The sequence below is a fragment of the Ochlerotatus camptorhynchus genome, unplaced genomic scaffold (genome assembly GCF_037179485.1).
Source record: "Ochlerotatus camptorhynchus isolate MF236.1 unplaced genomic scaffold, CSIRO-AGI_Acam_v1.1 ptg000099l, whole genome shotgun sequence".
NCBI classification, from domain to species: Eukaryota; Metazoa; Arthropoda; class Insecta; order Diptera; family Culicidae; genus Ochlerotatus; species Ochlerotatus camptorhynchus.
The window spans coordinates 1,067,453-1,085,289 of NW_027040589.1; the positions used below are offsets into that span (position 1 = coordinate 1,067,453).

Sequence of the window (17,837 nt, forward strand, 5' to 3'; positions counted from 1 at the left end):
AATTTCGGATATGTTTTAGAAATTCGTTTTTTGTCGCCCCCTCGAAAGAGGGGCAAAGTCTCAGTCTTAGTAGTTCAAACAAATGATTCTTGTGGATGTCTTCAAAACTAGGTCGTTTTAGAATATTTGCGAAAGTCTTACTGTCTAAGTCGTGTTAAAGTTAAAAGTGAATCCTGTGGATGTCTTCAAAACTAGGTCGTTTTAGAATATTTGCGAAAAAAAAGTCTTACCAAACCACTCTAATTTCGGATATGTTTTAGAAATTCGTTTTTTGCCACCCCTCGAAAGAGGGGTAAAGTCTCAGTCTTTGTAGTCTAACCGTTTTAAACAAATGAGTCTTGTGGATGTCTTCAAAACTAGGTCGTTTTAGAATATTTGCGAAAAACAAGTCTTACCAAACCACTCTAATTTCGGATATGTTTTAGAAATTCGTTTTTTGCCCACCCCTCGAAAGAGGGGTTAAGTCTCAGTCTTAGTAGTTCAAACAAAAGAGCCTTGTGGATGTCTTCAAAACTAGGTCGTTTTAGAATATTTGCGAAAGTCTTATGTCTAAGCCGCGTTAAAGTTAAAAGTGAATCCTGTGGATGTCTTCAAAACTAGGTCGTTTTAGAATATTTGTGAAAAAACAAAGTCTTACCAAACCACTCTAATTTCGGATATGTTTTAGAAATTCGTTTTTTGCCGCCCCTCGAAAGAGGGGCAAAGTCTCCAGTCTTAGTTAGTAGTTCAAACAAAAGAGTCTTGTGGATGTCTTCAAAACTAGGTCGTTTTAGAATATTTGCGAAAGTCTTATGTCTAAGCCGCGTTAAAGTTAAAAGTGAATCCTGTGGATGTCTTCAAAACTAGGTCGTTTTAGAATATTTGCGAAAAACAAGTCTTACCAAACCACTTTAATTTCGGATATGTTTTAGAAATTCGTTTTTTGCACCCCTCGAAAGAGGGGGTTATGGCTCTCGGTGTCAAATATCGCCGCATGCCATGGCTGGAATTCCCCACCGGGGAATACCGTCTTTATCCAGTCTAAGTCGTTAAAATGAATCCTGTGGATGTCTTCAAAACTAGGTCGTTTTAGAATATTTACAACATCATACCAAACCACTCTAATTTCGGATATGTTTTAGAAATTCGTTTTTTCCAGCGGTAGGAGAATTTGGACCTAACTTAAAAAGGCGAAACAAAATTCTTGAATTTTTTTTTTGCCAAAATTGTGACGTGTGATATTGTTGAAGTATCATATAATATAGGCTGCCTTGCAATGAGCACTCATACATAGGATTTCCAGTGAAAACTAGATGTATGAGTGCTCATTGCAAGACAGCCTATATTACATGATATAAGCCATAGTCTGTACGGGGTTTAACAGTTATTCTCACTCTCTTTTTCTAGACCTTATCTCCCTAATCCTAAAACTTGCGTCTATGCGCATATGGATCTCTAAGGGGGGTGCAAGAGAGAATATCCCTAACGGTTATAGCAGATGGCAACATTTTGCCACATATACAAACCTCTGTAATTTCAATAATTTCAATAACTTCTACATCTGCGACCGGTCTCTGGACCGGTAATGTCCCCTCCGTCCAATACACTGTAATTTCGGATATGTTTTAGAAATTCGTTTTTTGCCAAGTCTGCTCGGAGGGGGGTGTGGTTGGGAAACCAGGTGGCTGTCGCAGCTGTTCACACGGTGGAAAGCCCTCTCTGAGCAGACGAGATCAACGAAACTTTCTATCGATATCACATTCAGCTGCGTCGAACATAAAACCACTGAAATTTCGAAGAAATTCTATAGTTTATCCTAGTTTGCGTAGAGCTGATTTTAATAACTCACCAACCACTGAAGTTTCGAAGAAATTCTATAGTTTATCCTAGTTTGCGTGTTAACGTCGACCCGACCATCTTGTTTGCGACATCTCGGACGGAGAGGATGGGGTTCCGCCTGAAACCGCTAGCCACTATTTTTGAGTTCGCTTCGGTTTCCGGCTTTGATTTCCCTCCGATCCAGGCCTCCTGGCTGTTGACAAACGTTCCCCGAACACTTCAATTACCACCCAAATATAAAATGGCAAGTTGTAGAACCTCTCGGTAATCACCACGGTCGTGTTGCTCTCAAATTTGTTTTTCATAAAACTCCAATAACGCCAATCTTTCTATTTCCGAAATAGCTATTTTAAAAAAATCATCATCCATACCTAAGTGGTATGAAGTCTTTTCCAAAATGTGCCATGTTGATTGGAATTCCTTAAAAATCTCAACATTTGGAGACTTTGACGTTTCAAATTTCAGAATTTTAAAAGCTTTGCCAAGTGTAGCAGTTCATGTATGTGGTGTCTACAAGGGAGGCCTATAAGCTGCCTCTTAAACAGTTTGTCCAGGTTCTGACACGCACCTTTTTTCTACCGGTGTTTGATGCAGTAGTATCAAAAGATGTAAAGATGAAAACAAACGATAAAATAGTCAGAATTCTGAGGTGAACATACAAGATGTATACACCTACACAATGAGGGGTGTTCAGGTTTTATTTTAAATGCTCGATTACAAGAAATGCGTCAAGTTTAAGTTGTCCAAAATTTGATCGCAACACCCAACGATACCCAACTCTCTGTAATTTCGGATATGTTTTAGAAATTCGTTTTTTGCGAAAAACAACCATTCTCAACCACGGAAAAAAATCGAAAATCCCAAATCCATATATCCCACATGGCATATTTCAGGGGAAACATGTGTGGCGTGTGATATTGATGAAACACAATTTAGTTGTGATGTAAGACCTGTGTGGCGTGTGATATCGTTTCGAGCGATACTAACGTTGTGATGATAAGACATGAAAACTTTTGTTTTATCACTTGCTCAATTTGCAATTTGCCAAACAACAAACACGTTGTTTTTTTTTTTTTTTTAACGGCCGTTCACCGCTGCAATGCATATCTATACGGTAACCGCAAAATACCCAATAATGACTATAAAGTAAGCATTTTCGAGGGAAACTGGGACTACCCATTAAATGAGTAAAAATATTACCCATTTATGAGTATTTGTTATTCAAAAATGACTACTTACTACTTGTTTTTGTAGTTGTAATTACTCATAAATGGGTAAAATTTTACTCATTTAATGGGTAGTCCCAGTTTCCCTCGAAAATGCTTACTTTGTAGTCATTATTGGGTATTTTGCGGTTACCGTGTAGTGCATTGCCTTCAGTGTTTATATTTTCAGAGCTGTCAAGATCTTCGAATACTAAAAGTGATTTCACAACATCTGGATATTCAAGTGATACCTGCTTTCGGATTCTATTACCTAGATTTATTGAACTTATCAAAGGATCAGATGAGTTCATAGCTCGAATAAAGACGTCATGTAGATTATCAACTCGTGACCTTTTCCTAGCATGATGGGTCCAACTGGCTCAAAATGGTCCCAACTAAGCTCTCAGCGTCTTTCAGGTTGATCTGGATGAATCCTAGAAAAGATTCTGCAACACGTACCGTTTTCTTTGTAAAATCTGTTGTTTATTCAGGACATCATTGTTTACAAGCATGACTATTTCATCGCGTGCCTCGATGTCATCATCCAGCCGTTTCTTCAGCTTCTCCTTTCGCGTTTTTTCCACCTCCGCAGTAGCCCCTTCAGCTTTAATTTCCTATTTATTTTTATTTATTTTTTATCTTGTTCTTATTTAATCTATTCTGGTTCCTCTATTTACCAGTTCTTCCCATGTTTTTGGGATATATCCTATTTCTTTCATGAACTGGGGCCTCCATTTCTGGACCAATTCATTGATTGCTGCAACTAGTTTATAATCGGGTTCGGATTTTTTATTTCTTTATTCCTCCTGTCAACTTCCTTGGTATGTTTCTCATCTACCGTATGCCAATTAGCCCATTCAGGACGCATCTAGTTTTTGAAATTTTTGTAATTCTTTCTGTACATTTTGGTTTTTTAGACCTATATGGTGTTTAATAAATATTAATTTTATAATTTGTTTTTATTTACTTTTGACTTTGATTTTGATTCTTATTATTAAATTTAGAATCTCGCTTCCCCTATTATTTTCGATTTTCTTGGCTGTTTTGTTTTAGTTAGTAAAGGGTGATACGGTCAAAATTTGGTCAAGGGAAAACGCGTGTAAATCGGTGAAATCGTTTATTTAAAAAATCAAATTAAATTTCCTTTTCAAGTTCAATTAGTATAAAATTCAGGAAAAATATTCAGTTAGGCTTCCGCTTTTCCAAATCCGAATTGCCGGGCCTTACGCTTGACCCCTGCCATCAGATTTTGTACAGCCACCTTGTCCACCTTCTTCGCCGCAGAAAGCCAGTTTGCCTTGAACTGCTGCTCGCCCTTAGCAGTTTTTTTTTGGTCTTCTTTAGGTTCCGCTTGACAATAGCCCAGTATTTCTCAATTGGGCGGAGCTCTGGCGTGTTGGGAGGGTTCTTGTCCTTGGGAACCACCTGCACGTTGTTGGCGGCGTACCACTCCATGGCCTTTTTACCGTAATGGCAAGATGCCAAATCCGGCCAAAACAGTACGGAACAACCGTGTTTCTTCAGGAAAGGCAGCAGACGTTTATTCAAACACTCTTTCACGTAAATTTCTTGGTTGACAGTCCCGGAAGCTATGAAAATGCTGCTTTTAAAGTCACAGGTACAGATGGCTTGCCAAACCAGATATTTCTTTGCGAACTTTGACAGTTTCATGTGCTACCTTTCCCCTTCCTTTTGCCGTATAAAACTCCTGTCCCGGAAGCTGCTTGTAGTCGGCTTTGACGTAGGTTTCGTCGTCCATTACCACGCAGTCAAACTTCGTCAGCATCGTCGTGTACAGCCTCCGGGATCGCGCTTTGGCCGTCGTATTTTGTTTATCATCGCGATTTGGAGTCACTACCTTCTGGAGTATTGGTCTCTTGAGGCGTTTCGTCTGGATCTGTGTCTGTGAAAACTACTGTTAATGTTTGCCGTTCTTGTGCTGGAGCAGAGTCATTTCCTCCCCCCTAAATTTAAGTTTTAAGCGACGAAAGAGTTTAAAACTTAAAATTGCCAGAATAATTACACAAATTGTTATAATTATCGCTTTCCATATAGAAAATGAATGTTCGATATTTAGTAATTGGACATTCATATTTTTCAAGTTGACGATTTCCGCTGCCACCAAATTGTGGCGTGTGATTTTTGATGAAACACAATTTAGTTGTGATGTAAGACCTGGAGCCTACGCTCCTTTTTATTTTTATATGATTCTTAAATCTACTTTGTCACTAATTATCCATCCCGTCGCTTTTCAATTAACGGGAATCGAATATTCCCGCCGGCGTTTATTGCCCTTAGTGCTACCGAAAACTTGTTGCTCCCGATCCGATTGCATTGCAACAAGTTTTCTATTATGACCTTTCACTTATTACCAGTCTAGTTTATTTGCCTGAAGGCCCAACGATCGGAACTAATTTTAGTTAAGACGGATTCGGTGTTCGATGCAGTAGTATCAAAAGATGTAAAGATGAAAACAAACGATAAAATAGTCAGAATTCTGAGGTGAACATACAAGATGTATACACCTACACAATGAGGGGTGTTCAGGTTTTTTTTTTTTTAAATGCTCGATTACAAGAAATGCGTCAAGTTTAAGTCGACCAAAATTTGATTGCAACACCCAACGATACCCAACGCTCTGTAATTTCGGATATGTTTTAGAAATTCGTTTTTTGCGAAAAACAACCATTCTCAACCACGGAAAAGATCGAAAATCCCAAATCCATATATCCCACATGGCATATTTCAGGGGAAACATGTCAGAAGGGTCTAAGTCGAAGCGTAAACGGTGACTTGGATCGTCGGTTTCTTACGAATGACAATACACCCATTCAAACTAACTAAATCATCTGACAGAGAAATGTTTGTTCTATGAGCTGGTGTAGTCAGATTCTGTGGGTTGTGCGGTCATTCAAGAGAAATCGACGTTCAAAGTCATTGTTTACGTTTCGAGTTATACCCTTCTGACATGTTTTCCCTGATTTATTTCATTCTACTTCAATATCATAACCGTACGCTCGCACCTTACAACAGCTGGCTGCAGTTTCCTCTATACAGAAACCCACTTTCCCTTCATATATTTTCCTCCGATTTGACCTCCTTGGGATGCTTCCGTAGTTTGCGTCTTAACAAAAAAATCTAATAACTGAAATTTTGAAGAAGTTCTATAGTTTATCCTAGTTGCGTCTTAAAAAAAAGGTAACCACTGTAATTTCGAAGAAATTCTATAGTTTATCCTAGTTTGCGTCTCAAAAGAAAAATCTAACCACTGGAATTTCGAAGAAATTCTATAGTTTATCCTAGTTTGCGTCTTAAAAGAAAAATCCAACCACTGGAATTTCGAAGAAATTCTATAGTTTATCCTAGTTTGCGTCTTAAAACCAAAATCTAACCACTGAAATTTCGAAGAAATTCTATAGTTTATCCTAGTTTACGAGAAACAAAAGGTAATGAACGAGCACAATGTTGTGCACTCTAGCTTTAAGGTTTGAATGAAAATGAATAAAGACTACCAAAAAGCAAAACATATTTGATTGTTTCTGATGATTGAAAGAATTCCATTGATGACACCACTCCGATAGCAATGGGATGGGACTAGCAAGCGTGATGTAGCAGGGAAAAACCTCACCATGGCTATTTGGATTGAAGAAATGGTGCTGCATTTTGATCCAGCTTAGGAAACACGAGACCATCGGTTGAGACTCTTCCTTTTTATTTGTTTGTCTTATATTTCAATCCAAGGGTAGTCACTCTACACATTTATTTTGTAGCAACATTTTTCTCAGTGTGCCGAGAGTGCCCAGTCATCGAACTGACTTTTTTTGTAAATAATGGCATATTTGGCAACCCGGTATTTTGACTGCTCAAACGTTGGACTATGTTTGTGATTTCTATACGGGGGTGCACTTTGTGAAAACCAAAAATGGATCATGTAACCAAATTATGAAAGATTTTGAACATTAATAACTCAGCTGCCTCTGAACCAATTTCAATAGTTTTATCACTATTAGAAACTATTAAATAGTGGTAATGTTAAGCATTGTTCAATGTACAAATAAAAAGTGATAATGTTATCACTGTTTTCATGAAATAAACGTTCTTCCCAAACCCAGTCGCCATAATCGAGCACCACTTGGTTGCACATTATTCTACTTTAACATGAAAAGATATAAAAACGCTTCGGACGGCGTGGTGAGCGCAGGAGCAGGAGCAGCATTATCTATAGTCACTATATTCATAGTCTGGCGGATTCCTTAATAAAGATATAAAAAAAAAAAAGTGGCGGATAGAATTTCGATCTATAAGCGGAATTCAATATATTGTAGACCAACAATTGAAAAGGTCCTATCAACTTTTATAAACCAAACGTTGATTATTCTTTCCTCGACAATCGAACGCAAATTACCGGTATCATCGGATAGGGGAATCTTTCCCCAACCCAAAGATAGTGTTAGTTTGCGTAGGCGAGCCTTGAATCACGAGAAAACGGTTTTCGAAGTTTTGTTCGAAATAGCTGATGTGTTTAATCAATTAGAATCAATTTAAGATGTAAAGTGCATTCTTTTTCGGGGTTTTAATTTTTCATTGTTCAAAATTCTCATGATATCAATTCCAGAATTAACTTGGAATTCTGCTCTGAATTATCTTGAAATTGTTCAGAAATAAACAACAAAAAAAAAAAAACACTCCGCGTAATAATTACCGTTGAATTCTTTGTGGAATTTCCTTGCAACCCCTTCTAAGAATTTAATTGGAATCCCACTTTGCATCTTTGAGCTTATCCGGAGAATTTTATTTCTTTGAAAATCTTTTCAAAATTTTATTTTAACTCTATTTAAAACAGCAGAACATTTAGAGATAGGTCTTTGCTCGTCGATTACCTTGCCCGTACTCGAAGGAAAGCCAATGTAAGTAATGTTTATAAATACATAGGCGAGACCAAAACGGCCACACGTGGCTCCTCGCCGCACTCTCACTACCAGTTCCGGGATTCCACGTGGCAGAATTCATCCCAGGGCGCGTCCTAGACCATCCTACCCTACCTAAGTATATGTCAAAAAAAAATATTAAACTGGAACGAACTCACCAATTTAGTTGACTGTCCGTAAACTGGGTTCTTCCATAGAGGTAACTCTAAGACCACTGGGTCCCGAAGAAAATCATTATTATTTTTGGCTCACTCAGTACCAGAACAACGGTCCCAAGCAGTCCCAAGCTATTTCACTCACCCCTGCATGTTCTGCATGAATCCACACACCCCTGATGTTATCTGTCAAACTTTCATAGCGAATCAAAACAAACATAGTGTAGTAATAGAATTTCAACTAGAATAGGGTACGTTAATCGTTTGCTTGGGACCAATAGGCTACTAAAGTGGTGAGCCAATTTAAAATCGTTAGTTTCGTATTGATTGTTGGTTCTTCTGCCGCTCTCGAGATGGCATCCATGTTTCCGTTGGTCGGATGCTTCCCGATGTGAAAGGGTTCTCAGGCCGAAATTGTTCGCAACGTCACAAATTGTCGGGATGGAAGAGGTCTCGGAAAAGTACCGGCCTTACCTGAGCCATAACCGTTGGTTCCGTTACCACTTCTCGAAAACTAAACTGGGGATTGTTCTTCATTAAATGCACTTCAGAACGGGGAATCACGAGAAAACATCTTGACAGCAAAAACGAACGCGTCCGTTCGCCGGCACAGCCTACTTCCGTCTCCTAAACGTCAGAAAGTTCGTACGTTTTAAGAAAAATTTGCAAAACTTCAGCTAAACTCGCAGATTTTCGGGAAAGTTCGCCGATCTTTAGATGAAGAATCCACAAAGAAATTCAAAGAATTTTAGAAAAGTTCGGAGATCTACCAACCGGTGAACACTCGTGTTTATTTCAGTTACCATGGAGACGTAATTTGTGATTAGCCCCGGTCCCTTTCAAATTGTATCATTATTTATGTACGGCCTTAAATTTGAAATGAAGTTTCACATTCATCTAGTGATGGCCGATTTTTATTCGAATAATCGTTTAATCGATTAACGTTTCGGTTCGTAAACTATTTATAATCGGTTAGATCATGCCGATATAAGCATTAACATCTCCACAGGATCATCACCGATTGTTTCAAACATGTGCTGCACTCTCATTGGTGGAAAAATGGCAGCACAGCGAACAAAAAATAATCGATTCGTTGTTAATCGAGTAATTAAAAAATGGGACATCTCTGATTTTGGTGTGATTGTTTTGATAAAAATGAGCGCAAAATTTCATCTCTTCCGAGGGGGCAGCAATACCACAAAATTACCTTGAATACGGGGGGATTGGATGAAAGGGGCCGTGAAAGAGGACACTAAAATAGAAAGTTTTTCTTCCGACAGTTTCATCTTAGTATTCATCTTTGGATCTACTGTGAAATTTATTGAACTTCAGGGCAGTTCGTAGATCTTTAGTGCAAAAATTCAGTACTTCAGAAAACTTTACAGAATTTGAAATAAATTTTAGAAACTTCAGAAAAGTTCAGAGGGTAGATCGTAAATCTACTCAAAAATTAGCAGATGTTTAAATAAATTTTCAGAATTTTACTGTGGTTCTTGGATTTTGAAAGACATTTACAGAACTTCAGGTAAGCTCGCTGATCTTTAGAGATATTTGCACATTTTCAGAAAAATTAGAAAAACTTCAGAATACTTCCTAAAACTTCCGGACGTCCTCAAAAATTTCTAGATAATCTTTTAATTCATGAAAATGCAGAGAAAATTACAGAACTTTCGAGAAGTTTGTAGATTATTAGAAATGTTGTAAACATTAAAGATAATTGTTGATCTTCAAGGATCTTAAATCTTCAGGGATTCAGGAACTTTGTAGATTTTTAGGAAAATTTGCAGACTTCTGAAGAACACACAGAACTTCAAAGAAATCTGTAGAACTACCGAGACATTTCCAGATTGTCAGGAAAGATTGTTGATCTTTAAAGAAATTTTACCGGAGAACAGAAACAAAACTTCAGGGACGTCAGAAGGTTTGAAGACCTTGCAGAATTGAGTTGTTAACAGAAATTTTCAGAACTCAAGGAATCATGTATATCTAGTGAGAACTTTTCCCACTAGCTTGTCTAAAGTTGGTATCGACATTCTGGCGAAGTTTTGAAATCCATTCCATCATCTTCATATCGCAGCTCTTGATGGACAAGATGAGCCAAATCCCTGCCGGTGTTCCTCCTGAGCAACCATTTCCTACTCCACAAAGTTCACCTTCTCTTTCTCATTTTATTTAAAATAATAAAAGCAAATAACGTCTGCCGAAACTAGAGCAATTTTCCGGTAATTCATGATGGAAGTATTTACTTTTGATTCCTGATACAGTTTTGTTTTGAAATCTAAATTGACAGTTCTTTCGACATGTGCAAGCAGTGTGTACACCAGATAAAATAATAATGTGTATAATTTGTATGCACCTGGAATTTTTTTCATCCGACCTGGAAAAACCTGGAAAACTCAGAGAATTTGATTCCTTGGATTGAGTAGACACCCTGACCCATAAGCATAAGTGTAAATACCCCATAAAGGAGGCGCCAAGCGTCATCGCAAGGTTCTTCGTGATAGCCGCCGCCCGTCGTCTGGTTCATCGTGGCGTTATCAAACGCATCTCCGGTCTGATCTACGAGGTGTTTGATGAAGGTGTTCCTGGAAAATGTGATCCGTGATGCTGTCACCAACTCTGAACACGCCAAGCGTAAGCGGCCATGGATGTCGTATACGATTTGACGCGACAGACACACTCTGTTCGGTTTCGGAGGTTAAATCATCACTAACTTTGGCAACAAAAGGCCAACAACACAGTAAAAAATTAATTTTTATAGGGTAGATGATGGCTTCGGCAGCCATCGACTGTTTTCGGCAACCACAATTTAAACGTTAATTTCGCTGTATTTTCTCACTAAAACACTTCGCTGAATGTATGTAAACGATTCCTTAGCCTTTCAGGTTAAATCCTCACACATTTTTACGACTGAGAAAACCTGTTATGCCAGGTGTTTCTTCAAATGAAACGTAAGCACATGAAAATACGGCTGATTTCGAGTTGCCGATAATAGAACAGCTGGTTAACACACAGTTTAAACGGAAAGGTGGCCGAAGTAAAAGAGGCTGCCGACAATAGTCACACTCACCTGAGAAGTTTGGAGCGCCTTTAAAACGTATTCAAACCGTTTTGGACAGTTCTGTCGATTGGAATGGATAGAATAGCTAGCAGCAAATAAATGTAAACAAACAGAAACGTCATATGTGTGAGTGTTACTGAGGAAACGCTAATAGAAGTGTGGAAGTTGATAAGATTGCCGAGAATACGTAAATTCCCCTATCACATCAAAGTGGATGCACTTAATCGTGGCGAAAATATGTATGTATGTAAGGTAGCCACCATCCCTTCAAAGATCTTGTTTTGTATGCAGCTCCTCTTAATAGCAAGATCAATTTGAGCTACCGATCTGAATTCACAATATCGCTGTACGAAGGGCCAAAAACGGAGGTGCGGACCCGTAAGCAGAGACACTTACACGAAATCCACGGGAATTTAAGAATCACCTTCCAACGATACGATCCAACAAATCGAATAACACAATTCGCAATACTTATTAAGCTTCCTACAGGATGGTTTGTAAAGAAGGGCACGTCAATCTCACTGAAACTGTTGAAGTAGAATTCACAGCACCACAGTCGAATCGGTGGGATAAAGAAAATGATAGTGTTCATTCCCTCCTAGACTCCGGTTGTTATACCACTCCATCGTCCAGTCCCAGGTCAAATGATACCCTGATGCTCCCTCCCAACCCAGTATTTATTTATATAATGAAAATATATGTAATGGGGAAATGAAAGATATCAGAACATTAAATATGCAATAATGAATATAAATTTATATAGATAAAATAGTTGATATTCTGCAATGAAAATAATAATTATTTTACATATAATAAGATGCAGCTCTATGTTTCCTCAGCTCACAATATCAAGTGGATGTAACACTGAAATTTCAAGGTTATATTAAGCAAATATATATTTTTATCTCTAATTACTAATAATGTAAGGATGTAAATGTAAAGTGTGATGTATAACTAACATGACTAACAATAAAATGGGATTACGAGAAAAATAAAGGAAAGATCTCACCCGATATGTTGCAAAGGAATCCATGACATCACGATGATTTCGAAGAGCTCCAATAGATATGCTGCCGCTACTTCTTCAACCGGTGTTAAAAACAGCACTCTCGCCTTTCGGTTCTCTCACACAGCAGAGCAAACCCCATCAACCACGAAATACACTCTAGAGGGATTCAGCAGAGAAAAAAAGGACTGCATCCACTTTCCATCACCAATCACTCGCGACGCCAGCCCCTTACCGGCCGAATCAACTCGCGACCAACGCCGAAATCAGAACCAAACCAGGGATGTGTTCATAATTTATTATATAAATAATGCTCATGTTTAAAGTTTGCCATACAATTGTATCCACGGCATTACACTGACCAGCAGACGATCACTTTTGTAAGCCGTAAACTCGCTGATTCACGGCAACGTCGACCACCGAATCACCACCAAAATTCGCGACGGACACATTATCAGCACTTTGCCCGGCTAATTTGCCAACCGGACCGTGTTCAAAATCGCACACGGTGTCGAGACTCTCGATAGAACTACACGATGAAAGCGTGACATCCGAACACGGTGAACCGGCCTCCCGGGAGGCAATCGCAGGCACACTTACGCTAGTTACAAAAAAACATCCGTGCCAAGAAACGGATCCAATAAACGTATCCAATCTCTTCACTGGTATCGTGCAGATTGTCGGTGTATCCAGTCACAGGGCGCTGATGCACTGGTGAATATCAACAGCCCTAGTCACAGGACCAGCAGAGAAAGTAAACAAACTGTGCTTTTTATATTTTTCATCTGTCATGTATCTAACCCCAAAATAATCGCATTAAATATCCACGTGTGTAAAACAGTTCTCCGGTTGTCCGTGTTTTTCTACCGATTCCGACGCAGATTCGTGGTGCCAGTCTGTTTAGGTCATTCCCTGGTTCCAACAGGTTATGGGCCCAGAGGTGGATCGTGGAAAAACGGATTGTTCTCGCTGGTAGAAGTAAAAGTGTTTTGTTGATCGTCGCGGTGGTGGTGGCGGCGGTGTTCTTTCGTCGTTAGCGTGTGTCGTTCGTCGGGAAATTTGTTTAGTGGAGCGGAATGGCGGAAGCGGGAAAGTTTACCCTTGCCAAGCTCAACAACAACAACTATGCGACGTGGAAGTTCGAAATTTAGATGCTTCTCACGAGAGAAGATCGCTGGTTTGTTGTGGATGAGGTGAAACCTGAGCCGGAGACGGACACTTGGCGGAAAGCCGACAGGAAAGCGCGAGCCACAATCGCTCTCTGTGTGGAACCGAGCCAGTACACGCTCATCCGTGATTGTGCTTCTGCTCGTGATGTCTGGGATGCACTTAAAGCATACCACGCGAAGTCGACGACTACTTCCCAGCTATCGCTGTTGATACGGCTGTGCGATGCAAAGCTCCAGGAAGGCGGAGATGCAGAAAAACATTTGCTCGAAATGGATACGCTGTTTGGACGTCTGCAGAATGTTGGGCTTACTCTGGAAGAGAAGCTGAAGGTTGCCATGGTGCTGCGCAGTATGCCCGAGTCGTATCACTTTCTGGCATCAGCATTGGAGGCACGACCAGATGCTGATATCACCATGCAGCTCGTCAAATCAAAACTCTTGGATGAATTTCACAAGCGGTGCGAGAGGGACGGAAAAGGATCCGGTGGCATGCAGGAGCTCACGACGCAGTCAAACTTGACGTGTTTCTTCTGCAAGCAGCCTGGCCACTATAAAAAGGACTGTTGGAAGTGGCAAGCAATGAAGGGGTCACAGGATGAAGCAGGATTTTCCGGAAGCAATAAGCCAAACAACGGTGGTCAAAGGAAGTTCAAAGTGAAGCAAGCTACGAGCGCCGAATGGGAGCCGGTGAGTTTTCTCGTGCAAGAAGAGAGTTACGTTACTCGTTCACATACGAAGTGTTTTTGCTTTTGTGTCGTGGACCGTGGATAGCGGTGCGTCATGCCACATGACAAGTAGCGGTACCTTTTTCGATACTCTGGACGAGTCGAATAGTGTTCAAGTTGTGATGGCAAATGGAATAATTGCTATGACGTGCTTTTCAAGCAGAATACTGTTGAAATTATTGACAATGCGAAGAATGTTGTGGCGATCGGTGAACGTAGCGGCGAACTCTATGTACTGAAGGACCAGAAATGTGCAGCGGTGTCAAATGCGTGCCATTCCGTAAATTGTCAGCACACATGGCACAGAAGATTCGGTCATCGTGATCCAGCGGTTCTGGATCGGATCGTAAAAAAGCAGTTGGCTACGGGAATGAAGTTGGTGGACTGTGGGCAGAAGGTCATCTGCGAATGCTGTCTAGAGGGGAAGTTTTTTCGTCCGCCGTTTCCCCAACAAGCCGATCGAAAGACCACCCAGCCTCTGCAGCTCATTCACACGGATCTGTGTGGGCCGATGACAAATGTCACCCCGGGAGGCAACCGTTACTTTATGGTGCTGATTGACGACTTCAGTCGGTATCTGGTACTATATCTGTTGAAGAACAAAGGGGAGGCAAAGGAGTGCATCAGGAGCTTTGTGAAACTCGTCGAAAACCAGTTTGGCAGGAAACCGCAGGTTATTCGATCGGATCGAGAAGCCGAATTTGTAAACAAGGAGCTTAAGCAGTTTTATCGTGAGGAAGGTATTCGGATGGAGCTTACCACTGGCTATGCCCCTCAGCAAAATGGAGTTGCCGAACGTCGGAACAGGTACCTGCAGGAGACGGCGGTGTGCATGCTGCTGGACGCCGGACTTGAGAAGCGGTACTGGGGAGAGGCAATTGCTGCAGCGGGATATATTCAGAATCGATTGCCTTCGAGGGTAGTGGGAAAAACTCCGATGGAACTGTGGAACGGCCAAAAACCGGACCTGAGTGGACTGAAAGTGTTCGGATGTGACGCTTATGTGTACATTCCAGACGTCAAACGCAGAAAGCTGGAGAGGCGTGCTGAAAAGCTGACGTTCGTCGGATACGCCTGCGGATCAAAGGCGTACAGATTCCTGAACAAGAAAACCGGAAAGATTGTAGTCAGCCGAGATGCGAAGTTTCTCGAACTCGGTGTTGAGATGCAGGAGGAGCTTGAGCCCAAGCGGCAACGGTCCTCAAGCGGACCATTGACGGAGCAGATGTTCGACGATGACAGCAAGCAAGAAGAATGCGAAGAATCAGTGATGATGATCCATTTGTTGATTTTTCGGATGAGAAGAGCCTGAAGGCGAAGAAAGTGATGATGAAGTGAGTGCTAGAAGGTCGAAGCCCGCGGGTGCTTTACCGAAGAAACTTGAAAACTATATTGTGGGCGTGGCAAAAATGGAGGAGCGTGATCCAAGGAACTATAAGGAAGCAGTAGCAAGTGTTAACAAGAAAGAATGGCTAAAGGCTATGGACAGTGAATATGAATCGCTACTTTCGAACGATACTTGGAGGCTCGTTCCTCTGCCAAAAGGGCGTCACGCAATCGGGTCGAAGTGGGTGTTTAAACAGAAGAAGGACTCAAGTGGACAAACAGTTGCTCAGGGCTACGCACAACGTTACGGTGAAGATTTCGATGAAGCTCACGCACCAGTTGCACTGCAGCAAACGTTCAGGGTGCTATTGACTGTGGCGGGCCATAAGCAACTTCAAGTGCGACATGTGGACGTTAAGAATGCTTATCTGAACGGAGTGCTGCAAGAAGAAATTTTTATGCGCCATCCACCAGGATACTCGGTGCCGGGTAAGGAGGAGCTCGTGTGCAAACTGGATCGCAGCATTTACGGACTCAAGTAGGCCGCTAGAGTCTGGAATGCGACCATCAAGGAGTACTCATTGGTCTAGGATTCCGGCAAACGGAAGCGGATGCTTGTCTCTTCAGTAAGCAACTGTCGAACGGTTAGTGGATTTATCTTTTGATTTATGTTGACGACATGATCCTTGCATGCCGCGATGGACGTCAAATAGATGTCGTCGAGAATGCGCTGCGAAAGCATTTTAAGATTTCCGCTCTTGGGGAAATAAAGCAGTTTCTCGGTAATAACGTGACGAAAGACAGTAATGGGATGTATATGCTGAGCCAGAAATGTTTGATTCGCGAAGTAGCGGATCGATTCGGTCTAACGGAAGCCAAACCGTCGAAGTTTCCGGTGGATCCAGGTTATTTCCGCCTGGATGGTGGAGAGCAACTTCCGGATAATACGCAGTATCACAGATTAGTCGGTGCACTTCTCTACATCTCAACGAACTCAAGACCGGATATATCAGCGGCAGTCTCTATTTTGAGCCGCAAGATAAACTGTCCCATGCAGCGGAACTGGTTAGAACTGAAACGTATTGTCCGATACTTGATCAGAACTCAGGACTACCAACTGAAATTGGCTAGCGATCGGACGAAGAATTTGGAATTAGTCGGGTACAGTGATACTGATTGGGCCGGCGACATCACCGATCGAAAGTCTACCAGCGGTTTTGTGTTCCAGATAGGCGAAGCGAGCGTGAGTTGGGCTAGCCGAAAGCAAGCGTGCGTGGCGATGTCGACGATGGAAGCCGAGTACGTTGCGCTATCTGAGGCGGCTCAGGAGGCAACCTGGCTCCGGAGATTGTTGGAAGAGCTAGGCTATAAGCAGCGCCAGCCGACCATCTTAAACGAAGATAATCGCGGCTGCATTGACTTCGTTTCGCTGGAGCGTCAGAACAAAAGGAGCAAACACATCGATACCAAGTTTTACCATGCTCGGGATCTCTGTAGTCGTGAGGTCATCCAATTACGCTATTGCCCTACAGAAAGAATGATCGCGGATGTGTTCACGAAGCCACTCGGTGCAACCAAGATGCAGTTGTTTGCGGAGAATCTTGGTCTGTGCCTAAAGCGGAAGTCTGTTACGGAACTCCAGTGATCAGCGAGGAGGAGTGTCGGTGTACCAGTCGTAGGGCGCTGAACAGCCCTAGTCACAGGACCAGCAGAGAAAGTAAACAAACTGCTTTTTATATTTTTCATCTGTCATGTATCTAACCCCAAAATAATCGCATTAAATATCCACGTGTGTAAAACAGTTCTCCGGTTGTCCGTGTTTTTCTACCGATTCCGACGCAGATTCGTGGTGCCACTCTGTTTAGGTCATTCCCTGGTTCCAACACAGATTCTCTGTCGCCGACAATGCGTGGAAACTTCGTCGTCTGGGAACCTCCGTTGGCAGCATCTGAATTTTCCAGGGGAGTTTCGATGGAGTTTTCAGATATTCACGGCGAAGAGGGTTCCGACGTTCCGAGAGATTTCGGTGGAGATTTCGGTGGAGATTTTCGGTGCTACCAAAGGAGGTTCCAGTGAGCTTCGACGGAGTTTTCTCGCGTTTTCGGTGGAGGCGGCTCAGCACGATGCCGGTGGAGATTTTTAATGCTGCCACCGAAAATTTCAACGGATTTTTTCTGCGGAATAATTTTCTCAAGTCAAGAGTGTGGATTTGAGCGAACCGAAGCGAACAACAAGACAGGACAAAACTTTTGATGTATACATGCATGTATTAGTGGGAGGTGTCACTTACAACTACACGCAGCCAAAAATGTACTGAGAAAATGCATTTAATTTTTTTTTTGTTATAATAAATACACCTCAAGTGATCTGCCCCTAGTCTCCAGAGGATCATCACCGATCATTTTAAACATGTGCTGCACTCTCATTGGTGGAAAAATGGCAGC

General features: G+C 41.4%; 1 long non-coding RNA gene across 2 annotated transcripts; it reads right to left on the reverse strand.

The window, feature by feature from the left end:
- Positions 1-336: 336 nt before the first annotated feature.
- On the reverse strand, positions 337-6,861 carry LOC135698980 (uncharacterized). 2 transcript variants are annotated; one of them, XR_010517506.1, is made up of 2 exons: positions 5,644-6,861; positions 337-1,810 (listed from the first exon to the last, which is right to left on the reverse strand). It is a non-coding gene; the product is annotated as an uncharacterized LOC135698980 (long non-coding RNA). The 2 variants fall into 2 exon arrangements; XR_010517505.1 differs by lacking the exon at positions 5,644-6,861 and adding an exon at positions 2,582-2,872.
- Between the last annotated feature and the right edge of the window lie 10,976 nt (positions 6,862-17,837).